The sequence below is a fragment of the Myotis myotis genome, unplaced genomic scaffold (assembly GCF_014108235.1).
Source record: "Myotis myotis isolate mMyoMyo1 unplaced genomic scaffold, mMyoMyo1.p scaffold_m19_p_2, whole genome shotgun sequence".
In the NCBI taxonomy this organism is placed as follows: domain Eukaryota; kingdom Metazoa; phylum Chordata; class Mammalia; order Chiroptera; family Vespertilionidae; genus Myotis; species Myotis myotis.
Genome location: NW_023416324.1, coordinates 101,836,908 through 101,864,887, shown reverse-complemented (window position 1 = coordinate 101,864,887; position 27,980 = coordinate 101,836,908). Strand labels below are relative to the sequence as shown.

General features: G+C 44.0%; 1 pseudogene; it reads right to left on the bottom strand.

Moving 5' to 3' along the window:
* Positions 1-16,748: 16,748 nt before the first annotated feature.
* Positions 16,749-17,301, bottom strand: LOC118677600 (annotated as a pseudogene).
* Between the last annotated feature and the right edge of the window lie 10,679 nt (positions 17,302-27,980).

The window sequence follows — 27,980 nt, the reverse complement described above, 5'->3', positions numbered from 1 at the left end:
TCAGTGGGATATTAAAGTCCCCTACTATGATTGTATTGCTGTCAATCTCTCCTTTAAACTTCTTCAAGAGTTTTTTATGTATGTGGTTGCTCCTACATTTGGGTGCATATATCTTTTCAAGGGTTATATTTTCTTCTTGAATCATTCCCCTTTAGTATTATGAAGTGGCTTTCTTTGCCTCTTGTTATAGTTTTTGTTTTGAAGACTTTTTTATCTGATATGAGTACTGTTACCCAGCTTATTTTCCCTTTCCATTTGCATGTAATATTTTTTTCCATTCCTTCACTCTCAGTCTGTGTATATCTTTTGTTCTGAGGTGGGTCTCTTGTAGACAGCATATAGTTGTGTCATGTTTTTGTATCCATTCAGCATCACTTTGTCTTTTGATTGGAGCATTTAATCCATTTATATTTAAGGTTATTATTGTTAGGTATTTATTTATTGCCATTTTATTTTCTTGTGCCTATAATCATGTATCTCTCCTTTTCTTCTTCTTCTTCAAGCAGTCCCTTTGACATTTCTTGCATTGCTTGTTTGGTGGTAATTTACTACTTTAACCTTTTTTGTTTTTTGGTCTGGAAAGCTTTTTATTTTATCTTCAATTTTCAATGATAGCCCCACTGGATACAATAGTCTTGGATTTAGACTTTTGCTTTTCATTACTTCAAGTACTTCAGGCCACTCCCTTCTGACCTGAAATGTTTCTATTGAGAAGTCAGTTGACATTCTAATGGGAACTCCTTTTCTGTCTCTTTCTTACTGCCTTTAATATTCCTTTTTTGTCTTTAACATTTGCCATTTTATTTATGATGATTGTAGGTGTAGGTCTCTTTAGGTTCCTCTTGATTGGGACTTTCTGTGCCTCCTGAACTTGTGTGACATTTTCTTTCACCAGATTGGGGAAGTTTTCTGTCATTATTTCTTTAAACAGGCTCTCTGTCCCTTGCTCTCCCTCTTCCCCTACTGGTGTTCCTATAATGCAGATATTGTTACATTTCATGTTGTTCCAGAGCTCCCTTAAGCTATCTTCCTGCTTTTTAATTATTTTTTTTCCAATTGTTGCTCTAATTGACTATTTATTTCTACCTTGTCTTCCAAATTGCTGATTTGATCCTCTGCTTCATTCAATCTACTTTTAATACCTCCCAGTGATTCTTGATGTCAAATATATCATTCTTCATTTCTGTCTGTTTCTTGTTAATGGCCGCTGTTTCCCCTTTCATGCTGTTATAATTTGCACTAAGTTCCTTAAGCATCTTTATAACCATTGCTTTGAACTCTATGTCTAATAGGTTGCTTTCCTCCATTTCATTTAGTTCTTTTTCTGAAGATTCCTTCTTTTCTCTCATTTGGAGGTTGTTTTTGTTGTCTCCCCATTTTAGCTGTCTCTTTATAGTTGCTTCTATGTATTAGAACTGTTGTGCCTCCCGTCTTTGTGGGATGGCCTAATGTAGAAATTATCTTGAGGGGTCCAGAGGTGCAGTCTCTTTCTTCATCTGAGTTGGATGCTCTGGGAGTGCCCCTTGTGTGCGTTATTTGGGCTCTCCTATTCTAACTGGGACTTGATTATTGATGTCCTGTTCATGAGAAAGGTCTCCCCTCTGACTTGCTGCCAGTGAGGTTGGGGCTTGCTGGATTTTGCTTTGATGTTGTTGAATATGGTCCCTTGATGTATCTAACTATCCCTCACTCACACACACACACCATGCACATCCACACACACACTCCCCTCTCACTCACTCACACTCTCTCCCTTACCTCTGTCCTGTTGGCTACCCTGTTGAACCTTCATTATCATTTAAAATAAATTAATACATAAACATTTATTTTTTTCAGCTCTAATTTCTATTACTATAAATATTGATAGGTATACACACATGCAGCAGCTCTGGGTCTGCAATAATTTGTTAAAGTGTTAAGGGGTCCTGAGCCTTGGATATTGTAGGCCTGCTCCTGAGACATTGCTATTGATTTGAGTTCCTCCACTGGCCCAAAGGCAGTAAATAATAAAAATAGGAAGCAGATGCTGAGCCTTTCCTGTGCACCAGGCCCCAGTCTAGGGCTTGAGAAGGTCATCTCATGGAGTCCCAACACCAGCCTTAGGAGAAAGGGACTTGGAGACAGGAGGACCCAGGCTGAGTTTCCACGACCTGAAGAGATTGTGGGGCTAGTAAGTGGCAGAGTCAAGACTGAAATTCAGGCAGTCTGACCTGAGAGGCCTCCTGCCCCAAACCCCACCATCTCTGCCCTGCCCTGTGCCTAGGTTTGCTAGATAAAATACAAGGTGCCCACTGAAATTTGAATTTCAAATAAGCAAAAACAACAAAATGTGGTACAAGTATGTACCAAATACTACATGGGATGTACTTATACTATAATAAGAATAACTTGTTTATCTAAAATTCAAATTTAACTAGCATCCCACCCCCACCTCCCATGCCCTATAGCTAGTCAGGCCTCCTTTGAGAGTTGTCCCAGAACTGCTGCAATCTACTTATCCAACCCCTACCCCCTGCCATCCCCCAAAGCAAACTTTCTTCCTTCTGCCTTGCACCTCCTCCTCCCCTTACTGGGGAACAGGGAAGGACTGTATTCTCGGTGGCCTAGGCTCTGAGCCTCTCTGGCCTCCAGCAGGGGATGGGCTGGAGAATTGCCACTCAGCAACAGGATCCTGAATGTCTGCAGGTCCTGGGGCTATCCCCCATCACATCGACACCATTTTATAGGAAACTGAGGCCTGGCTCCCAGGGCCTGTCATTTAACACTTTATTAGGCACCAGGAAACTGCATTCTGAAATGTCAGGCCTTCCTCCCTATAGAACATCTGTCTTCTTCTGCCCAGAACAGCCTCCAGCTGACTGCTGAGTCAGGGAACCATCGTGGATTTTTTCACTTAATATATAATTACTTCCTTGAGTAAGATCCTATCTTCACCAAACTGGCCCCCTTCTTTTTTTTTTTTTAATATATTTTATTGATTTTTTTTTTACAGAGAGGAAGGGAGACGGATAGAGAGTTAGAAACATCGATGAGAGAGAAACATCAATCAGCTGCCTCCTGTACACCCCCTACTGGGGATGTGCCCGCAACCAAGGTACATGCCCTTGACCAGAATCGAACCTGGGACCCTTCAGTCCGCAGGCTGATGCTCAATCCACTGAGCCAAACTGGTTAGGGCAAACGGCTCCCTTCTTGGCTGTTTCATATTTTTTTCTCTGACCTCTGAGAGGATGATTAATTAATGTGGTTGAGCACCAACTACAGGCAGAGAAGACTTTGGGTGTCAAGAATCCCAGCAAATGGCTCAGGAGAGAACTTAAGATTGGGGTTCAGACAGGGCAGTAGAATCATCAAGAGCATAGAGGTTTGGGTTCAGACACTGTGAGCTGTGTGATCCTGGGCAGGTTGCTTAACCTCTCTGAGCCTCTGCTTCCTCATTACTATTGATTGTTAGTATGTGTTAGCCTGCCCTTTTCTAAGCACTTTCACACATTCTCTTATGTAATGCTCGCAATATAAGGTAGGTACTGTTAACAGCGTTGGTATATGACTTCCCTAGGCCTGCTGTGACACAGTCCCACAGACTGGATGGCTTAAACAACACAAATCTATCTCCTCACTTCTGGAGGCTAGAAGTTCAAGATCAAGACATCAGCAGGATTAGTTCTTTGAGGCTGTGAGGAGAATTGGTTCTGTGTCTCTCTTCTTGGCTCATAGATGGCCGTCTTCTCTTCTCCATGAGTCTCCATATTGTCATATTCCCTCAATGCATGTCTCTGTTTCCAAATTTCTCCCTTTTATAAGGACACTAGGGGCCCAGTGCATGAATTCGTGCACCTTGAAAGGAACTGGGGGCCGTGAGGCTGCGGTGGGCACAGGGGCAGGTCTTGACCCATCCTCTGAACCCCCGCCCGGCCCCTCCTGCCACAGCCCTCTGTCACTGGCAGCCCCACTCCCACTATCGCCGCTCCTGTGCCCTGACAGCACTGACAGGGGGGAACGATTGGGGCTGAACAATTGGGGATGGCGCCAGCAGCGGGTGTGAGCAGGGCCGACGCTGTCAGTGGGTGTGAGCACTGAGCGGGATCATGGTGCATGGGAGCAAAGAATTTTCAGTAACCACCAGAGGCTTGCCCCGATGACAGTGACCGGCGCCCCACCTTGGTCTGACACCCCGCTCACCTACTCCACCATCCTGCTGTGGCCAATGCCTGCCATGTTCCACACACACACACCCGCCCTGGTGGTCAGTGTACATCATAGCAACTGGTTGTTCAGTTGTTCTGCCATTCGGTCTATTTGCATATTAGCCTTTTATTATATAGGATATTGGATTAGGACCCACATTAATGATCTCATTTTTACTTGATCACCTCTTTAAAGATTCTATCTTTAAATAAGATCATATTCTGAGGTCCTGGGGATTAGGACTCCAACATATGAATTTGGAGGGACACAATTTAATCTTTAATACCTGGTTATAGGTGAGAAAACTGAGGCAAAGAATTTAAGTGACTGGCCTAAGACCACACATGCTTTAAAAGCTAGCATCAGGATTCCAGTTCTGTGCCGCCATCTCTGTCCACCCTTCAGCAGCTTTGCCTGTTCATACTGAGCCAGTCGTTCTGGCCTGGCAGGACTGTGTGGGGAAGAAACAACAGGGGCCAGGGGAAGCATCCAGAATAGTGCCTGGCACAAAATCAGTACTGAACAGATGTTAGCAGTTAATATATGGTCTGCCAGGTCTGAGTCCAAATCCTGCCCTTACCTTTTATGCTGTGTGACCTTGGGAAGGACTTAACCTCTCTGAGCCTTTCTCATCTGTGAAAGGTGGGCTGGATAATAGTCTTTCCTGAGAGCTCTACAACAAGGGTCTACTGAGCTCCCTGATGTCCTCAGAGCATATCTGCCAGTACCAGGAGAGAGCAGTGATGCCAACTCCTCCTTCTTCTCCTCAGATACGAAGGCCCCTCCCAGTCTGAGACACTTTAGACCTCCAGACCCCAACCCATGTGGCTTCCCTCATGGTATGGTGGAGGGTCTGACTCAGGGCACACATTGGCCTGGATTGGCAGAGGTAAGAAGAGGGAAAAAAGAAAAGAATAGAGTTTAATACAGGCAAGGAGGGCACAGAATCATTGGGGATGTCTGCTGCTGGCCAAGTTAGAGTCACAAGAACGAGTTTCCCCTCATGCCTGAAACAAACCAACAAAACAGACAGAACAGATGAAACAGTAGTTGTCAAGATACTGAATTTCAGACCACAAAGGGCAATGATCCCTGCATATAGGAAACCAAATGAGGTGAGCCCTATGACTGCCTCACTTGCTGCCTTGAGAGTTTCCAGGCCAGGGCATAGAGAGTGGGAGCTGCACAAGGGGCCCACGGAGGTCAAGGCAGATATGGTTTGCAGGGAAGAGGACCTGCAATGGGAGAGGGCCCAGAGAGAAAGCTGCAGACCCACAGGGTCTTCGAGAGCACTCAGAAGTACCCAGTGCATGCACTGAGGACACTCTCTGAGGTTGGGGAGGAAGCAGTTAAAAGGATTAGAGTCAATTGGCATCACACAAGACTGGGAATAGTACCTGTTCTAACCAGCAGACTGAGAAACCTCCCAGCTCAGGCCAGTTGGCAGATCACTCAGGAAGGCCCCACCTCAGTGCTGAGGCCTGATTACCTCCGACTGAGCCTGCTCCACACCCACCTACCAGACCAGGAAAACAGACCCCAGAGAACCAAACAGTTTCCAAGTGACTTGACTGCATTTCTGAAAAAGATTCATAGGCATACAAAAATATCCAACACCCAACCAAAAATTCACAAGTTCTGGCTCTGATTGAACATGGCTTTGCATGTTCACCAGGCATGCAAAGAAGCAGAGAAACATACCAACGGTGAAGAAAAACGTCAACCAATCAAAACCAACCCAGAACTGACACAGATGCTAGAATTAGCAGAGAAGGACATTAAATAGTTCCTGTGACTGGATGCCATAGGTTGAAAAAGTTAAGTGAAGATGTAGATGCAATAAAAAAGATCTCATAGAGATGAACAATATGAGGTCTAAGATGAGGAATATAATGGACAGAGGTAACATCAGATTAGACATTGCAGAAGGAAATATGAAAAACTTCCATCATCAAAATAACAAGAGAGTCCACTACATGGGAGAACATATTTGCCAATGATACATCTGATAAGGGGTTAATATCCAAAATATATAGGGAACTCATACAACTTAACAAAAGGAAGACAAACAATCCAATTTAAAAACGGGCAAAGGACCTAAATAGATACTTCTCCAAAGGGGACATACAGAAAGTCAAGAGGCTTTTGAAAAAATGCTCAAAGTCATTAATCATCCGAGAGTTGCAAACAAAAATGACAATAAGATATCACCTCACCCCTGTCAGAATGGCTATCATCAACAAATCAACCAACGATAATTTTGGCGAGGTTGTAGAGAAAAGGGAACCCCAGTACACTGCTGGTGGGAATGCAGACTGGTGCAGCCACTATGGAAAACAGTATGGAGTTTCCTCAAAAAATTAAAAATGTAACTCCCATTTGATCCATTGATCCCACTTCTAGGACTATATCTTAAGAAACCTGAAGCACTCATTAGAAAGAATATATGCACCCCTATATTCATAGCAGCATAATTTACAATAGCTAAGACTTGGAAACAACCTAAGTGCCCATTAGCAGATGAATGGATAAAAAAACTATGGTACATTTACACAGTGAAATACTACGTGGCAATAAAAAAGAAAGAATTCTTACCAAAATATGTAGGGAACTCATACAACTTAACCATAGCATGGACGGACCTGAAGAGTGAAATACACCAGTGAAATAAACCAGTCAGAGAAAGATAAGTATCACATGATCTCACTCATATGTGGAATCTAATGAACCAAATAAACTGACGATCAAAAGTAGACCCAGAGTCATAGAAGCATGAACAGACTGTTGAGCCTCAGAGGGAAGGCAGGAGGGGGTGGGTGGGAAGAGATCAGCCAATGAACTTGTATGCTTATATGCATAACCCGTGGACACAGGCAATGGGTTGGTGAGGGCCTGGGGTGGAGGGGAGGAGGACAGGAGCAGGCTGGAAGAGGTTAATCGGGGTAGGGGAGAGGGGGAGGAGGACCTATGTAATACTTTCAACAATAAAGATGAATAAAAAACTTGGAGATGCAGCAAGAGGAATTATCCAACATGAAACACACAGAGAAAAATAATTTAAAAAAATGAAAATTGCATTTGTGAGCTGAGACAACTTCAAAACAAATACAAATAATTGGAGACCAGGAAGGACAAGTGGGAGGAGGGCAGAAAAAACACTTGAAGAAATAACGGTTGAAGACTTTTACAAATGTCATGAAAAATTATAAACCCACAAACCCAGGAACTCAACAAACCTCATGCACAAGAAACATGAAGAAAATCACACTAAGGCACATTTTATCAAATTTTATCAAAGCCAGTGATAAAAGAAAACATCTTAAAAGAAGCCAGAGTGGAAGGAACTATGTTACTTTTTCAGAGACACAAACATTGAAAGAATTCATCACCAGCAAACAAGCACAACAAGAAATGCTGAAGGACACCCTGCAGGAAGAAGAAGGGTGACTCTGCCCAAACCTGGGTTTACACAAAGGCATGGAAGCACTAGAATGGTAATCCCATGGGGAATGTAAAGGGCGACTTTTCATATTATTCAAATACATTTCAAAAATAATTTACTCTTTAAACAAAACCCTGATCTATCTGCTGTGGGTTATATTTGATGAGGAGAATGTGACACAGTGCGTTTCAGTCGCCTGCCCAACAAAGGCAGGTGCGGCTCCAGGTCTGGGAGCTGCTTAAAGTTTGTATTTTTGTTGGAAATATAAACTCTATAGTTACAAATATGTTAATATATATAGTAAATATATAGATATAGGAATATGCCTATGTAATGAATATATTTACATAGAATTTGACTTTAAGGCTATTCAGTTTGATTTATCAGATGGTGAACTTACACACTTTGTGTTCTTTTTGCTTATTTGTATTTTGTAATTTTACTTTATTTTAATTTGGTGCAAAAACTTCCAATTACTTTGAGGAGAATAAAGCCCCTGGTCAAACTGGGGTGTGGGAGATGTTCCAGGATCTGTTTCCTTTCTCATCTATTTACTGAAGTTGGTCTCCATGGCAACGTGACTCCCTCTGGGGAATGTGCTGGCCCGGGTGGCCAGAGACAGGGCTCTGAGCACCAACAGGACCCTCTAGTGCAGTGATGGCGAACCTTTTGAGCTTGGCGTGTCAGCATTTTGAAAAACCCTAACTTAACTCTGGTGCCATGTCACATATTGAAATGTTTTGATATTTGTAACCATAGTAAAACAAAGACTTATATTTTGGAAGGCAGCTATGCTCACCACTGTACCACCAACGCAACCTCCAAAGACTTATATTTTGATACTTATTTTATATATTTAAATGCCATTTAACAAAGAAAAATCAACCAAAAAAATGAGTTTGCGTGTCACCTGACACGCGTGTCATAGGTTCGCCATCACTGCTCTACTGCAAGCTTTCCAGTTGCTTCTTGGATGTTGCCATCTAAGTAATGGTATAGAAAATAGCATCCAAACTAAAAAGATAACGCAATTATCCAGCTCCCCAGTGTGCCAGGCAGAGCACGTGGTCTCCGTCTTTGGCTGCACATGGCATCACCCGCCAAACTTTGGAAAGTGATGCCTACCCCCTACCCCACAAGTGTGATTAAATGAGGTTGGAGGACAGACTGGGGGTGGGATCAGCCTCCTTTTCTCTCCAGCAGCTGAGGCTGGGGACCACTGCCACAGCACTAGGTGATATCAGTTAACTGCCCCTTCCCCCAGAACTTTGCAAGGTACATAATATTTATCCCCAGGTTTCAAAAGACAAAATAAGGCTCAGGGAGGAACAGACTTCTGACTTGTCCCAGACCATGCAGCCAGGCAAAGGCAGACCCAGGTGTGAAGACCAGCACATGTCCCACCAGACATTTCACTCCCCAAGTGGCCAAGTCTAGACTCATCATTTTCTTCTATATTCCACATTGTTTTTTAAAAAATTTAAATTCTTTATTGTTTAAAGTATTACATATGTCACCTTTTCCCTCCATTGACCTCTCCCTGGCTGCTCCCACTCCCCAGCACATGCCCTCACCCCTTTACTGTCTGTGTCCATTGGTTATGCTTATATGCATGCATACAAGTCCTTTGGTTGATCTCTGCATTCCACATTCTTAATCTCAGAAAACAGTCCTTCTCAAGCTTCCCAGTCACTTAAGGTGGAACTCCCAAAGTCACCCTTGGTTCCCCTTCTCCCAGCCCCCAAATCCAGTCACTGGGTGCTGCAGCTTCTCCTTTTTAAATCTCTCTTCTCTAGTCACTGTCACTGCCTACTCAGGTCTCATCTCTCCCCAGAGCTATGGCCCTGGACTCCTTCCTAGCTAGCTCTCCAAGCCTAAGGCATCTCTCTGGGCACCCCTAACTACTATGTTGCTCTTTCTCACACTGGATGCCTCCTCCACCAGACTGGGAGCACTTCAAGGACAGGGACCATGTCTGATCCAGCACCAAGGCCCCAGTTCCCCCCATAAGGCAGGGCTCTCTGTGGGCCCTAAGTGGACTTATGAATGAATGAACAAATAAGTGATTAATTTATTAAAGACCAGGACTTTCCTTTCTTTCCCACTGGGCTCTTGGATGTTGCCATCTAAGTAATGGTATAGAAAATAGCTATAGAGTTAGGGATTATTTCCTTTTGCTCTGTGTGCCGAACTTTCAGTAACTGCCTGACCTGAGTAGGTCCTAATAAATGTTTGTTGATTGAATAAGGAAAAGAACCTTTGCTGCTCCCTTCATCTGGAGTGCTCTTCTCTCCAGACACTCCTGAAGGGGACCAAAGTTTTCCCACCCTAAAGTTGCCTGTTTTGATATTGACTTTAACCTTGTTATTAAGAAACAAGACTCAGAAAGAACCTTTGAATCCCCGCCTTTCCTGCCTAATATGGAAAGACCTGCTCCAGGAAGGAAATCTTAGGATGTTCTCCTGAGCCTAATATAAATTGAGTGTGGTGGATGGGGGTGTCAAGCAGCAGCCTGCTTACTGGGTCACCCTCTGTGTCCCATTGCTTCCGAGTTACCTAGAAAAATTCACCTGTCGTGTGTTCTGCTTTCCTGTTACCTGTAAATTGCTTATTCTCACTTTTGAAATCTAAGATCCCATCCCCCCACCTCTTCTCCTTTGTTCAAAATGTCATATATACCTAATTTTGCCTCACTGTTTTGGAATTTTCATATTTATGTGAATTCCTCATGCATTAAACTTTGATTTTCTCCTGTTAGTCTGTCTCTGTTAATTTGATTATTAGCCCAGCAAAAAGAACTTAGAAGGTGGAAGGAAAGAAATTTATTTTAGTCCCCACATCCCGATGGCTTATTCACCTTCAAGTCTTTGCCCAAATGTTACCTTTTCAATGAGGCCTGAAAATCCTACTTAAAACTGGAAATGCCACTTTCCTTCCAGGACTCCAACATCTCTTCCTTTGTGTGGTTGTTTCCACCTCCTCACTTACGATATCATTCCCTTAATTATTATGTTGACTGTTTATTATCTGTGTTCCCACCATCACCATAAAAAATGTTTTTCAGCCTGGCCGGTGTGGCTCAGTGGTTGAGCATTGACCTATGAACCAGGAGGTTGAGGTTCAATTCCTGGTCAGGGCACATGCCCAGATTAGGGCTGGATCTCCAATGGGGGGCATATAGGAGGCAGCCGATCAATTTTTTTTTTTCTCCTTATCATTCATGTTTCTTTTCTTTTTAAAAAATTTTTATTTCAAAAAAAACGATTTTAAAAATAATGTTACATGCAATAAACACCAATTATTCAAGAAAAACGATCTTAAATACAACATTACATGCAATAAACATTAATATTTCAAGAAAAAATGATTTTAAGTATAATATTACCAGAACTGTACTAACATAGTATGATGTCACAAAAGTTGCAAATGGTAAGAGTTCCTTCTTTTTTACAGCAGCATAGTATTCCATTGTGTAGATGTACCACAGTTTTCTAATCCACTCATCTGCTGATGGGCATTTAGGCTGTTTCCAAATCTTAGCTATGGTGAATTGTGCTGCTATATATAGGAGTGCATATATCCTTTCTGATTGGTGTTTCTGATTTCTTGGAATATATTCCTAGAAATGGGATTATTGGGTCAAATGGGACTTCCATTTTTAGTTTTTTGAGGAAACTACATACTGTTTTCCACAGTGACTGCACCAGTCTGCATTCCCACCAGCAGTGCAAAAGGGTTCCTTTTTCTCCGCATCCTCACCAGTACTTGTCATTTGTTGATTTGTTGATGATAGCCATTCTGACACGTGTGAGATGATACCTCACTGTCATTTTGATTTGCATCTCTTAGATGATTAGTGACTTTGAGCATGTTTTCATATATCTCTTGGTCTTCTTTATGTCCTCTTTCGAAAAGTGTCTATTTAGGTCCTTTGCCCATTTTTTTTTAAATATATTTTTTATTGATTAAGATATTACATATGTGTCCTTGTCCCCACGTTACCCTCTACCCCCCACCCACCCCCACCCCCGCTCATGCCCTCACCCCCCCGTTGTCCATGTCCATTGATTAGGCCTATATGCTTGCATATAAGTCCTTTGGTTGATCTTTCCCCCTTACCCCCACCCTCCCCTACCTTCCCTCCAAGTCCCGACAGTCCAATCAATGCCTCTCCGTCTCTGGATCAGTCCTTGTTCATCAGCTTATGTTGTTCATTATATTCCACAAATGAGTGAGATCATGTGGTATTTATCCGCTCTCCAGTTCCATCCATGCTGTGGCAAATGGTAAGAGTTCCTTTTTCTTCTTCCTCTTCTTAAAGAATACCTTTCAGCATTTCATATAATGCTGGTTTGGTGGTGATGAACTCCTTTAGCTTTTTCTTATCCATGAAGCTCTTTATCTGACCTTCTATTCTGAATGATAGCTTTGCTGGATAAAGTAATCTTGGTTGCAGGTTCTTGCTATTCATCACTTTGAATATTTCTTGCCAGTCTCTTCTGGCCTGCATGGTTTCTGTTGAGAAATCAGCTGACAGTCGTATGGGTACTCCCTTGTAGGTAACCGACTGTCTTTCTCTTGCTGCTTTTAAGATTCTCTCTTTATCTTTTGCTCTTGGCATTTTAATTATGATGTGTCTTGGTGTGGTCCTCCTTGGATTCCTTTTGTTTGGGGTTCTCTGCGCTTCCTGGACTTGTAAGTCCATTTCTTTCACCAGGTAGGGGAAGTTTTCTGTCATTATTTCTTCAAAAAGGTTTTCAATATCTTGCCCTCTCTCTCCTTCTGGTACCCCTATAATTCTGATGTTGGTACGCTTGAAGTTGTCCCAGAGGTTCCTTACACTATCTTCATATTTTTGGAATCTCTTTTCTTTTTTCTTTTTCGGTTGGGTATTTTTTGTTTCTTTGTATTTCAAATCTTTGACTTGATTCTTGAGATCCTCTTGTCTGCTGCTGGATCTCTGTATATTATTCTTTATTTCAGTCAGTGTATGCTTAATTTCTAGTTGGTCCTTTTTCATGTCCTCCATGGTCTCACTATACTTATTGAGGGATTCATTAAATTTATCGGCGGTTTCCATAAAATTCTTGAAAAACCTTATAAACGTGGCCTTGAACTCTATATCCAGTCGTTTGCTTTCCTCCATTTCTGCCATTTGTGACCTGTTTCTTTGTCTCCGCATTTTGGCAGCTTCCCTGTGTTGATAGAGTGGCCCTGTGCGCCAGGTGTCCTGTAGGGCCCAGTAGCTCAGCCTCCCCAGTTACCTGGGGTGGACACTCTTGGTGCACTCTTGGTGCCTTGGTTGTTGTAGAATCACTGGGAGGAATTGACCTCGAGGCCAATTGGCTGTGAGAATCAGCTGTGTCTAAAGTGGGAGAACTTCTGTGCTGAAGACACCCTTCTGGGGCAAGACTTGCTTCAGTGGGGCTTTGGTGCTCACTGAGTCTGCTCCCTGAGTGTGTCCCTTATGGATCTGAGGAGTTGCAGTCTGGATAGACCCCCTCTGACCACTGGGTACAGTGGCTCCTGGATCTAAGGAGGTGCTAATTCAGCCTCTGCCTGAGGCCACACAGCAGGAGCCACGAAGAGGCTCAGCTGTGAATCAATGCAAGCCACTGCGGGGCCTTGGGCCTTCTCTTGGAAGTTCAGGGTCTGCCTGGTTCGGCTGCAGTTAGGTACATTCACATGCAAAAGCCTCTGCCTCAGCCTGGGTGGGGCGGGGTCTCAGGGAGTCAAAGGGCGGAGAAGCAGCTATGGCCGATTCTCCGCCTGGAGTCGAGCGTCTCAGTGTCCCGGTAACAGCTGCAAGCACCTCTGAGGGAAAGCCGCCCTCAAGTTCGCCCGCTGCCGGACAGACCAGCCTCTCCCCGTATGAGCCCTGGGTCCCCAGAGACTTCCCGGAACCAGAGTTCAGAGCAGTCAGGAGCCTGTGATTCAAAAAGACAGCCGCGTCCTCAGGTGCTACCCCCTTTCCTCGCGCGCGCGCGCGCGCGCGAGCCGCCGTACCTCTGCACTTCACCTCCACAGCGCCTCTGGCTCTCAGCGTGCTTTTCTTTCCTTCTAGTTGTAGAATTTACACTCAGCCAGCCTTCCTGTTGTTCTGGATGATGTTTGCTCAGTCCTTTGCGGTAATTTTCAATTGTTGTGTGAGGCGACAATTTCCCGGTGTTTACCTATGCCGCCATCTTAGTTGCTTCGCCCATTTTTTTTTTATTGGATTGTTTATCTTCCTTTTGTTAAGTTGTATGAGTTCCCTATAAATGTTGGAGATTAAACTCTTATCAGAGATAACATTGGCAAACATGTTCTCCTGTGCAGTGGGCTTTCTTGTTGTTTTGTTGATGGTTTCTTTTGCTGTGCAGAAGCTTTTATTTTTGATGTAGTCCCATTTGTTTCTTTCTTTCTTTAGTTTCCATTGCCCTGGGAGCTGTATTGGTAAAGATATTTCTACGACATATGTCTGATATTTCATTGCCTATGGATTCTTCTAATATTTCTATGGTTTCCTGTCTTACATTTAAGTCCTTTATCCATTTTGAGTTTATTTTTGTGTATGGTGTAAGTTGGTGATCTAGTTTCATTTTTTTGCATGTATCTGTCCAATTTTCCCAACACCATTGACTGAAGAGACTGTCTTGACTCCATTGTATGTTCTTGCCTCCTTTGTCAAATATTAATTGAGCATAATCGCTTGGGTCGATTTCTGGGTTCTCTGTTATGTTCCATTGGTCTATATGTCTGTTCTTGTACCAGTACTAGGCAGTTTTGAGAACAGTGGCTTTGTAATATATATTGATATCTGGTATTGAGATCCCTCCAACTTTGTTCTTCTTTCTCAGGATTGCTGCAGCTATTTGGGGTCTTTTTTAAAAAAATTCCAGATGAATTTTTGGAGAGTTTGTTCTAGGTCTGTAAAATATGCCATTGTTAACTTATTTGGGATTGCATTGAATCTATAGATTTCTTTGGGTAGTATGGGCATTTTAATGATGTTGATTCTACCAATCCATGAACATGGTATATTCTTCCATTTGTTTATGTCTTCCTCTATCTTCTTTTTCAACTTCCTGTAGTTTTCCGAGTATAGGTCTTTTACCTCCTTAGTTAAGTTTATTCCTAAGTATCTTAATTTATTTGGTGCAATAGTAAATGGGATTGTTTGTTTGTTTAGTTTCTCTTATTGTGAGTTCATTATTGGTGTATAAAAAAAGCCATAGACTTCTGGGTGTTAATTTTGTATCCTGCTACATTGCCAAATGCATTTATTAAATCTAGTAGTTTTTTTATGGAGTCTTTGGGGTTTTCTATACAATATCATGTCATCTGTGAATAATGACAGTTTTACCTCTTTTCCAATTTGGATGCCTTTTATTTCTTCTTCTTGTCTGATCGTTATAGCTAGTACTTCCAGTACTACATCAAACAGGAGTGGTGAAAGTGGGCATCCTTATCTTGCTCCTGTTCTTAGGGGAAATGGTTCTAGTTTTTGCCCATTGAGTATGATGCTGGCTGTAGGATTGTCATATATGGCCTTTATCATGTTGAGATATACTCCCTCCATTCCAACTTTGCTGAGAATTGTTATCACAAATGGGTGATTTTGTCGAACCCTTTTTCTGCATCTATTGATAAGATCATGTGATTTTTGTCTTTCAATTTGCTTATGTGATGTATCACATTTATTGATTTGCAAATATTGTACCAGCCTTGCATCACTAGAATAAATCCCACTTGATCATGTTGTATATTGCTTTTCAATATATTGCTGGATGTGATTTGCTAATATTTTATTGAGGATTTTAGCATCTATTTTCATCAGGGATATTGGCCTATAATTCTCTTTCTTTGTAGTGTCTTTATCTGGTTTTAGAATTAGGATAATGCTGGCCTCATAAAAAGTGTTTGGAAGTGTTCCTTCCTTTTGAATTTTCTGACATAGTTTGAGGACTATAGGTGTTAGTTCTTCTTTGAATGTTTGGAAAAACTCCCCTGTAAAGCGGTCAGGACCTGAGTTTTTGTTTGGTGGGAGGTTTTTTTTTTTCTTTTTTTTTTTTTTCTGCTTCTATTTCATTGGTTGCTATTGGCCTATTCAGGTTTTCTTATTCTTCCTGATTCAGTTATGGGAGATTGTATTTTTTTAGGAATTTGTCTGTTTCATCCACATTGTCCAGCTTGTTGGCATACAATTGTTCATAGTATTTTCTTAAAATACTTTGTATTTCTGTGATGTCCATGTTTACTTCTCCATTTTTGTTTCTGATTTTATTTATTTGGGTCCTCTCTCTTTATTTCTTGATGAGTCTGGCTAATGGTTTATCAATTTTTAAAAATATATATATTTTATTGATTTTTTTTACAGAGAGGAATGGAGAGGGATAGAGAGTTAGAAACATTGATGAGAGAGAAACATCAATCAGCTGCCTCTTGCACACTCCTTACTGGGGATGTGCCTGCAACCAAGGTACATGCCCTTGACCGGAATTGAACCTGGGAACCTTCGGTCCACAGGCTGACGCTCTATCCACCGAGCCAAACCGGTTAGGGTAGTTTATCAATTTTATTTATCCTTTCAAGAACCAGCTCTTGGTTTCATTGATTTTTGGGGGGGTGGGGAGAGGATATTTTTTTTTTCTTTATTGGAAAATAAATACACAACTTGGAATGAATTTGAGGCAAATTGTGCTTAAGCAGATTTTCTTTAAGTGGCTAACCAAAGCTTAAAAAGCAAGTAACAATAAAAGAAAATGTTTCTGGTATAGGACCAGCAGTACAAAAAAATAGTGTACGAGTACCTGGATAGTGCACCCATTTTGCAATAGTGCAACTTTTAAATACATATTGTTGACTGTCCATAGTCATGCAGAGTTACAACTCCATACTTCAACAACAACATACTCACAGTTCCTAAAGAAAACTACTTAAAAAAAGGCATAACCTGATTTTCCCTCATTTGACCAACATCTAAGTTTAGATGTACAGAAGGACTTAGATATATCCAGAATAAGCCACATGCAACATGTTACTTGATCAATTTTCTAAAATAAGGTTTCAGGACAATAACAGTAAGATAAGGGAAGAAAACATGGAAGAATGAAGTCCTAATTACTATACATGCATATTTTTTTGACAGTAGAGGGAACCTTTTACAGATAAGTTACAAACAAAGAAAAGGCAAATAAACAATTTTGTATAAGAAATTTAACACATTCTGTACAATATCTTCACTTTGCTGTCATCATTTGTACAAACTCTTCATAGTTTATTTGACTATAACCATCAATATCTGCTTCCCTGATCATTTCATCAACCTCTTCATCTGTTAACTTCTCTCCAAGGTTTGTCATCACGTGGCAAAGCTCTGCTTCACTAATATAGCCATTGCCATCCTTATCAAACACACGGAATGCTTCTCAAATTTCTTCTTCACTGTCTGTGTCTTTCATTTTTCTTGCCATCATTATCAGAAATTGTTGGAAGTCGATTGTGCCATTACCATCAGCATCTACTTCATTAATCATGTCCTGTAACTCTGCTTCTGTGGGATTCTGCCCAAGAGACCTCAGAACAGTTCCCAATTCCTTTGCTGTTATGGGTCCATCACCATCCTTGTCAAATAGTGAAAAAACTTCTTTGAACTCCACAGTCTGCTCTTCAGTTAGTTGGTCAGCCATGCTGCAAGTGCTACCCGTCTCTGAGAAGCAACTACACAACTACTCAGCTAGCTCATTCCACTCAGATTAATTCCTTCATTGATTTTTTGTATTGTTTTTTTAGTCTCTATGTTATTTATGTCTGCACTAATCTTTATTATTTCCTTCCTTCTACTTACTCTGGGCTTTTCTTGTTGTTCTCTTTCTAGTTCTTTATGTTGTAGGGTTAAATAGTTTATTGCTGATTTTTCTTGTTTTGGGGGGGATTTTTTTTTCTTTTTAGGTATGCCTGTAGTGCTATGAACTTCCCTCTCAGGACTGCTTTTGCTGTGTCCCAGAGATTTTAGGTTGTTGTGTGTTCATTTTCATTTGTTTCCAGGAAGTTTTTTACTTCTTTCTTGATCTCCTTGGTAACCCATTCATTGTTTAAAAACATGCTATTTAGCCTCTATGTGTTTGAATGTTTATGGGAGTTTTTACTGTAGTTGATTTCTAATTTCTTTCCATTGTTATCTGAGAAGATGCTTGACTTGATTTCAATCTTCTTGAACTTGTAGAGACTTGTTTTGTGTCCTAAAATGTGGTCTATTTTTGTGAATAATCCATGTGCACTTGAGAAGAATGTATATTCTGCTGCTTTGGGGTGAAATGTTCTATAAATATCTATTAAATCCATCTGATCCAGTGTGTCCTTTAGAGTCTTTGTTTCCTTGTTAAGTTTTTGTCTGGAAGATCAGTCCAGTGAAGTCATAGGGGTCCCCTACAATGACTGTATTGTTGTCAATATCTCTGTTAAAGTCCTCTAGAATTTTTTTTATATATTTAGGTGCACCTATATTGGGTACATATATGTTTACCAGGATTATATCCTCTTGTTGGATCGATCCCTTTAGCATTATGCAGTGACCTTTGTTGTCTCTTGTGATGGCCTTCATTTCAAAGTCTATTTTGTTGGATATGAGTATTGCTACTCCAGCTTTTCCATTTGCATGGAATTTTTTTTCCATCCCTTCACTTTCATCCTGTGTGTGTCTTTTCTTTTGAAGTGGGTCTATTGTAAACAACATATAGTTGGGTCATGTTTTTGTATCCATTCAGCTACCCTGTGCCATTTGATTGGAGCATTTAATCCATTTACATTTAGAGTTATTACTGAGAGTTACTTATTTATAGCCATTTTAATTCTGTATGGCTAGGTTTCTCCTTTTCAGCAATCCCTTATAGCAATCCCTTAGCATTTCTTATAATGCTGGCTTGGTGGTGATGAACTTCTTCAGTTTTTTTGTTTTGATTTGTTTGTGTGTTTTTTTTGTCTGGGAAGCTTTTTATTTGACCGTCTATTTTGATAATAGCCTTGCTGGATATAGTAATCTTGGTCTCAGATCCTTGCTTTCCATTACCTTGAGTACTTCATGCCATTTCTTTTTGGTCTGTAGAGTTTCTGATGAGAAATCAGGTGTCAGCCTTATGGGAACTCCTTTGTAGGTAACAGTTTTCTTTTCTCTTGCTGCCTTTAAGATTCTCTCTTTGTCTTTAATTTTTGGCATTTTAATTATGATGTATTTGGGTGTGAGTCTGTTTGGGTTCTTCTTGTTTGGGGTTCTCTGTGCCTCCTGAACTTGTGTGACTTTGTTCTTTACCATGTTAGGGAAGTTGTCTGTGGTTATTTCTTTAAACACCTTCACTATTCCTTTCTCCCTTTCTGCCTCTTCTGGCAAACCTTCTATTCTAATATTGTTACGTTTCATGTTGTCCAACAGCTCCCTTAAACTTTCCTCCTGCTTTTTAATTGTTTTTTTTTTTCTTTTTTGGTTCTCTGATTGAGTGATATTTTCAACTCTGTCTTCTAATTCACTGATTCCATCCTCAGCTTCCCCTAATCTGCTGTGTATTCCTTCCAATGTGTTCTTTATTTGTGGTATGTTATTCTTTATCTCAGACTGTTCTTTTTTCCCCCATAGTTACTATATCTTTTTTCATACTGTTGAGCATTTTTACCGTCATTACTCTGAACTCCGTTTCAGATAAATTTCTTATCTCTGCTTCATTTATCTCTTCTTCTGGAGAATTCTCTATTCTTTCATTTGGGGGTTGTTTCTTTGTCTCCTCATTTTGGTTGTCTGTTTGGGTTTGTGACTATGTTTTAGGTAGATCCTCTACACCTCTCAGTCTCTAGTGCAGGACAGTGTTAAAGGCTGTTTCTGACTAATTGGATCAGGCAATGACTCAAAGCCTCTGTCTACAGACTAATAGGATTCCAACTTGAATTGCCCCCAGGTACAGTCCTGAGGTGGAGCAAGAGTTTTTTTCAACAGGGTGGGGCAGTTGCTTCTGACTGGAGGCTAAGTGTTATTTTTAATTCTTAAGTGGCCTCAGGGCACGGGTTTTCCAATACGGTGTGTCAACTGTCTTCCCCCCAGGCAAGATATATGTCTATGTGGGAAAGATGTCCTCCACTATGTGAAGGAATGACTCAGCCCAGGAAACTTGGGGTGTCTGCCTTCTGAGCTCTATCCCCTGAGTCCCCAGTACTGGGTTCTGCCCTCACAGATCCAGTCCACTTCACCCTCCCTCTGCCAGAGCACAAGGTGGGTGGCTCCACCGGGAATTTTTGTGTGTTGGCCCTTCAAGAGGGTGCCCAAACTTTCAGCTGCCACTCCTTGGCAAACAGCACCCTGCTGCTTTTCACAGCTAGATGTTATGTGGGTACCCTCCTCAGATTTGGTGCTCTCTGCTGAGGAGCCCAGCTTGGGGATTAGATCCCAGAGTTCTCAGTGACACCCTCCCCGCTACCCCTTCCCTCTCCCCCCCACCCCCCCACAGCTGAGATATCTCTCTGGGACTTCAGTTGCTGTATGTGGGCACCTGGCCAGCCCTTTCATGCCTCCGTCCCTCATACCAGTCTCTATGTGGTCTTCACCTTCAGTACTCAGGTATTAAGGTTCCAGCCTGTGATTTTTTCATTGATTATTCAGGAAGTCTTTCCATATTTCAGTTGTAATTCCAGCTTGTTCCTTGGAGCATGTTCATGCAGCATCCACCTACTCTGCAACCATTTTTAATCTCTTCTCATTGATGTTTCTATCTCTCTTTCCCTCTCCTTTTCTCTCTGAAATCAATAATATATCTATATCTATATTTATATCTATATCTATGTATCCTTAAAAGACTCATATTTTTAAAAAATTTTTTTTTATACACAGAGACTTTTGACTCCCTGTTTTGTGTAATTTCCCCAATACCTAAGACAGTTTGCCACATAGCAGTTGTTCATTAAACTCTTGTTGAATAAGGAAATGGCTCTTATTCTGCCAGTCACTGCTTTATGGTCTGAGGCTGACTCCTTGATCTCTCTGAGACCCAACTTTAAAATAACACTAGCAACAATAATCTATACTAATAAAAGGGTAATATGCTAATTAGACCAGATGTCTTCCGGATGTCCTTCCAGACAAAGCCATGGTGGTGGGGCTGAGGCAGAGGTGGTTAGGGGTGATCAGGCTGGCAGGGGAGAGCAGTTAGGGCAATCAGGCCATCAGGGGAGAGTGCTTAGGGGGATCAGGCCGGCAAGGGAGAGCAGTTAGGGGTGATCAGGCTGGCAGGGGAGGGCAGTTAGGGGCAATTGGGCTGGTGGGGGAGAAGTTAGGGGGTGATCAGGTTGGTGGGGGAGTAGTTAAGAGGTGATCAGGCCAGCTGGGGAGCCGTTAGGGGGCAATGAGGCTGGCGGGGGAGCAGTTAGGGGGCAATCAGGCAGGCAGGCAGGCAAGTGGTTAGGAGCCAGCAGTCCTGGATTGTGAAAGGGATGTCTGACTGCCGGTTTAGGCCCGATCCCATGCAGGATCGGGCCTAAACTGGCAGTCAGACATCCCCCAAGGGGTCCTGGATTGGAGAGGGTGCAGGCTGGGTTGGGGAGCCCCCCTCCACCCCCCGCCCTTGTGCACAAATTTCATGCACCGGGACTCTAGTAATAGTAATAAAGAAGGTTGGGTGGTATGGCAGTCATTGGCACTGCTTTCAAATATTGCTGTCTCTCCATCCTCCTGGCACATAGTAGGACCATGCTCATTATCCCTTTGGGGTTGACCAATTTGAATGGAAGAAAAAGTGATGTGTCTCACTTTCAGGCAGATACTTTAAGAGCCAGTAACAATTCCTCACTCCCTTCTCCCTTCTGCCACAGTGATTGGCAGTGCTCCTGATGGTGGCTGCTCCATCAGCCTGACTCAAAGCCACAGCGGACTCATTTTGGACATGTTGTATGAGTGAGAAATAAACTTTTGTTGTATTAAATCAATAGGATTTGGGGCTTTTGTTATTTCAGCATAACTTGCCTCTACTGACAGGTCAGATTCTCCAGCTCCTGGGTTACCCTGAAGACTCATTTCCCTGTGCTCTAGGGGGTGGAAGATGAGGGAGGTGGACTTCCAACAATAGCAATGACAGTGGCTTATCAGCATTGTATGCTTAATGGTCCTAAATTGTCTCATCATGTGATCATAGCAAGCCAGACTAGGCACTGCAGTTGTCCCCTCCAATGTACAAAGACATGAGATATTTGCCCAGGGAGCTGAGGTGGCAGGACTAGGACTTGAACTCAAGCATCCCAGCTCTACAGCCTGGGCTCTTCACAGTGATCAGACCACAGGTATCTCTTGTTCCTGCCTCTGTCATTCTTCACATTCCAGATGCCAAACTGAGAAAGACCTTGCACCTCAAGGCCTTCCTTCTCTGTTATACTTGGGCCCAGGTAGAAGGCAGGGAATGTCAGGCCCAAGTGTCTTTGCTAAGACAGTTATGAGGGAGAAGGTCCACTGGTCATAGAAGGGCTGGAATCTAACAGGCACCAGGATACAGATTGGCTGCTGTGAGCCCTCGACATGCCTCATGTGTCAGTGTGAGAACTAATCCACACCCCTTTGGGGCCCACTCTCTCTTCCTTAAAGAGCTCCTACCCCTGTCCAAGTAACGTGCTTGGGTCAGAGAGTGACCATCTGTTTTAACTCCAGGAAGGCAGAGACCCCAAGAGGGCAGGCACTTAGTGGAGGCCACACAGCAGGATGAGACTTCAGTTTGCCTGGATTTAACTTTTGAAAAAACAGTTTTCATGATTAGACACAGTCTCTCTGAGAAGGCTTCCCTACTTAAATTTGGGGTGGGTGGTAAGAAATTTTCCCCATGTACCTAAGGAGTGGGGAGAAGGGGGAGACACATTTGTTGTGCCAGGAGCTTGACATAAGACATCTCAGTAAAGCCTCTGAGATGGGTCTCCTTGTGTCCCAAAAGGTGAGAACTCTGAAGGTGCTGAGCATAGGGGCCATTTGTCTGAAGTTACAGGGTTGCTGAGGGGCCAAACCAGAACTCCCACTGGGCTCCTGGTGACAGCAGGGCTCACTCTGCAGGACCCCAGACCTCCAGCCCATGGCCACCATCTCTGAAGAAGCTGCCCTCTGGGGGTGGGGAATGGAGCAGGGAGCTGAATCCACCAGCACAGGTGACTTAGGGGGAGGCAGAGTCACACAGACCTGAACTCCTGGCTCTGTTACTGGGGCGAGGCCTTTCGCCTGCTGAGTCTTAGCTTCCTCAGTAGTACAATGGTCATAGGAAGGGGTACTTTCTGCAATGGAATAATGAGTGCCCTGCACAGGGCCTACTGTAGTACATTTCCACCTGGCACTCCCCAAGTGACAGGCACCCATGTGCCTGCAAAGCTTGTTGCCCCAAATAGTGCTGTAGGGCATCTCCTGTGGTCTTGCATTGCATGCCATCCAGGGATCTGTGAAATGTCTTGGGATAGGTATTTGGGAGCAGAATTGCTGAGTTACAAGTAGGTGTCACCCTGGGAGATGGTTCTCTTTATTGGCACACAAGTTGCTGTTCCCATGCAGAGCACCAGTGGTCCTCTATGCTCATGCCCATGCCCATGCCAGCACTTGCCCATACGCAGCGTTCCAATTCTTGCCAATTTAATTGACACATAAAGTGATGTGTTGCACTTTTCTGGTTGCTGATGGGTTTGCCCTTCTCTTCGTGTGCTTCTTGGTCTTTTCTGTCTCCTCTTTTGTAAATGGCTTTTTCACACGTTTTGGTCCAGTTTCCCTCTGGGGCCACTACCTGAAAAACCTTTTCTGAGCTTCCCACATGGCCACCCTCCCTGCTCCCCAGGCATGTCTCCTTAGGAAGCCTGCACTGGCCTCGCCTCTGCAGGGCTCCCTGGACTCCTGCAGTTTCCTGTGCTTCGCCTCTCCCTGCCAGAGACAGAGCAGACTGTGCTGCAATCTCACCCCTGTTTACTTTCTGCCTCATTTATTCATCAATTGTTATTCCCATAAGTGTTGGTATAGTATTCAAACTCACCATGGCTCAACTACCGTACATGACCTGGCTCCTGCTGGTGTCTATTTCTCCTGAAAGGCTGGCTTGCTTGCTCAAGCCAGGACTTCCAGGCTGGGTTGGACCTGCCATGCTCATCCTCACCCTGGGGGATTCCACATGGCTCCCTCCCTCCAGGAAGATGCCTGTGCAGAAGTCACCTCCTCACAGAGGCCCCCCTAGACTTCTCTGCCTAAAAGGTCAGTTTGTCGCTATATGCTGCCTCCTAATCCGAAACCCAGCCTCATCTTTCTTTCTGGCATTCGTTTGCTCACACCCCTTTGATACTGTCATTAAGTTGTACAAACCTTTGTTTAATGGTGTTTAGAGGTGAGGAAGCTGAGGAATGCCAAGTCCACAGAAACCACAGAGTATTCCCTTGGTGGGGGCTCAGAGCAGATCCCATGCGCCTTTCCCAGCACCACCCTCATTGAGTCCCTTGGGCAGTTTTTACCTGAATAGTTAGGAGAGTCCACCTGATTTATTTCCTGAGCCCCACTGCCTGCTTCTAAGTCATGGTGGCTTAATTAGCAAAATAAAAGATGCTGGGAGTGGAGGTGAAGAGGTCCAGAGTCTGTCTCAGAGCAGAGCCAGTTCCTGCAGGTTTCAGTCCTCCTGCCTCTGTGAGATGCTTCTTAGGACTTCTCCTCTGCAAGTCAGGAGCAGGCATGTCCATGCATCACATCCAACCTGTGTAGGGAAGAAGTGTGCCCCACCCACCTCTTCTCCCACTGCAGCCACCTTTACAGAGGAGCCACAAGGTGGCAGGAGCCCAGGACCAGCCTCCCCCAAGGGGACCCTCTGCCATATGCCCCTTCCAGTCTACTGAAATGCAAGAAGCTATCCTCTGTTGCATTAAGCCACGAGATGCCTACATTTCACTACTAGAGAAATTGAAATTACAAACTAGAACAGTAGGATTAGGGCCATGTTCATCTCATTAGTGAGAGGGAAGTGCTGGACTCGGCTTTAGTGAAGGAACCTATAAATGGGATTACATGGGCCAGCTTTCCCTCCTATGGATTCTCTCCTGTGGATTGTCTCTTTCTTTATATTTTATATACTTACTAGTGCCCCAGTGCACGGATTCATGCACATTGAAAGGAAATTAATTAGAAGGTGGCCAGCAGGGCTGGACTGGGCGAGATGGGCCAGAAATGCCCTGGAGCCAACCTCCCATGGTCCCTCCCTGGCGTCTGCAGAGTGAGCGGGATCCCTCTGGCAGGTGGAGTCCCTTGGCCTGGCCTGCAGGAATCAGGCTGAAACTGGCTCTCCAACATCCCCCAAGGGGTCCCAGAATGTGAGAGGGCACTCTGCAAAGTTGCTGTCAATCAGGGTGTAGAACACCAATGCATGTGTGCAGTAAACCAGGTTCGGGGCTGACAGTGCCCCAGCAACAATATAACCCATGGCTGAAGGTGGAATTGAAAGACCCAGCAAGGAATCGGGTTCCCTCCTCTCTGGTTTCGGGGTTCATCACTCAAGAACTGCCACTGCCAAGTCACTGCTCCTGCATTGAGTGTCTGGCCCCAGTGGTCAGGACGCGTCAGAGCAACTGGTTGGATAGGCAGAGAGATACTTAGCATATCAGCCTTTTATATATATACTAGAGGCCCGGTGCATGAAATTTGTGACGGGGGGGGGGGGGCGCTCCCCTCATCCAGGGATCGGGACTAAACTGGCAGTTGGACATCCCTCTCATAATCCTGGACTGCTGGCTCCTAATTGCTCACCTGCTTGCCTGCCTGGTCACCCCCAACTGCCTGCCCCCACTGGCCTAGTTGCCCCTCACTGCTCCCCCTGTCAGCCTAATCGCCCCCCTCTGCTGGCCTGGTTGCCCCGCCAGTCTGGTTGCCTCTTACTGCCCCCCTTGCCAGCCTGGTCAGCCCCAACTTCCCCCCTCTGCTAGCATGGTCACCCCTAATGCCCCCCCCCCCCCGCCAGCCTGGTCACCCCACGCAGCCTGCTGTGCAGTCATTTGGTCATCCCTCACTAACCTCCCTGCCGACCTGGTTGCCCTATGCAGCCTGCTTGTTCAGTCATTTGGTCATCTCTCACTAATCCCCCTGCCAGCCTGGTTGTAGGCAGCCATCTTGTGAGGGTGTGTGGGTTAATTTGCATATTACCTCTTTATTATATAGGACTAGAGGTCCAGTGCACAAATTTGTGTGTGGGTGGGGTCCAGCTGGCCTGCCCCAATCAGACTGATCAGTCCGAGCCGGCTGGGGGAGGGGCTGTGAGCGGTTGGCCGGCCAGCCCTGCCCCCTGGTCGAACTCCCGGTTGAACTCCTGGTCGAGGGGACAGTTTGCATATTAGCCTTTTATTATATAGGATATCTTTTTGTATTTTAATAACAAAAGTAATACATGCTCCTTCCTTTAAAAATACATGGAAGATCTCAGGTTAAAGATGGAAACGTGTACATCTTCCCACCCCTCCTCTCTGGGGACCGTGATTCTGTTTGTATGGACACAAATACACATGTGCGCCCTACCACATGCCTGTTTCAAAAGTTGTTTTGAACTTCGCAATGCACATATGAATACCTGCTCATTCTCTGAACAGGCATGGAGTATTCCATGGAATGGAGGTATCCACATTTATCTCATCAGCCTCCTGCTGGTGGACATTGAAAAGATTTCCATTTGTTTTTCCACCACCACACTCAACATCGTTACAAAGATCCTTGAACATCTATCTTTCTGCACTGGATGCGTCTGCTGTAAGGCAGTGTCCTAGGAGTGGGGTTTAGGGGTCAAACAGTCATGGCTTCTACACTGTGATAGATTCCCTCAGGAAAGGAGGGAGATTCGCCCCCAGGGTGACTCTGGATAAACCCTGGAGAGAGCTTTGCTTTGCTAGAAGAATTCAAAGGACTTTAAACAACCCGCCCCGAACCACCACCACCAGGGTGCTGCAGAGGGGGCTCCTCCATCAAGGTTTGGGTTGCCTTGGACAACCTTTCATTTGTTCCCACGGGCAGATTTTATTTTTTGTACAAACCTTTTGAGGGGCAGATTCTGGCTGAGATGTGCATGAGTTTCCTTCACAATCACAATCTGAAGTTCCCTCTGCTGGGGGGGCCTGCTGGCAGAAATAGAGCAGCCTCCGGCCAAAGGCACAGCCAGCTGAAGGATGGGGAATCCTATGCTCTCCTGGAAGTCCACACAAGGAATGCACAGCCTTGTAGAGTCCATGCAGCTCTTCGTTTCAGGTGTTTGGGGCAAGGTGCTGATTTATGCAAGCAAGCAGGACGGGAAATGGGAGGGATGCTGCTAGGTGGCTAGGCTGGGGAAGTGTGTCTATAGGCGGAACTGACTGGTGGCACAGAACATTAGGGTCTCCTGACAATGACATGTAATGAGCCTGAGAGTGAGGATTTCTGGTTTTATTGCAAGAGCCTATAATACTAATAGACTTTCTATCGTCAATTTCCTGGATTCTGCACTCTATTTTAAAATGTTCTATCCCATGATTTTGAGCCTCTGATTCTGTTAAAACTCCAGTGGGGCTACACAGGGTGATCAACTTTGGAGTAAGGCTACTGGAGATCAAATCCAATTCTCATGAGTGTTGAAAACTTGGACACAATGCCAGCCAGTTCCCTCCCTTAGTTTCCTGTCGGTAAATGGGTATAGAATGCCATTGGCTCATTGTGTTCCTGGGAGGATTCAAGTATCCATGGGTGGCCAAGAAGGGAGCCAGGTACCCAGTGAGTGCCCATAAAAGGTAGATATGTTTGTTCTGTAAGTACAGCCAGGTTCCAAGACTCAATTCTGGGAGCTGAGGCCAGAGATTGAGTTGTTATTCTAAGCTGCTTCCTTGGGTCCTTCACAGCAGACAGCTGCTGGGAAGCCAAGTGAGCATCCAAAGAGAAGGAAGCTCCCTGGAGCTGTGGGAAAGCAAACAAGGGCCACTTCCTTCAGCCACAAGCTGTGGATGCCAACATTTCCCAGGGTTATTCCTTGGGAGTCCTCCTCAGGCACTTGGCCCATGTTTGGACATCTTGAGTGGTGAGGGGGCAGAAAAAGCAGTCTCAGCCCCATCCTGCCTGTCCTCTACAGGGCACTGCCGTGCAGCCTTCCTGGCCTAATGCCCAGCTCTGGCCAGGATGGAGTGCCAGGGCTCAGGATACAATAACATCAATAATAATAATTAGTACTGCCTAAATGCTTGTCAGGGGCCAGGCACTATTCTTAGTGCTATATGCAGACTATTTTAGCTAGCCCTCATAACAATAATAATAACAGCAGGTAAAGAAACTGAGGCAAGTTTGAGTAATCTTACAGCCCAGGCTTTAGGCACCACATTCTCAATAAATCACATATTG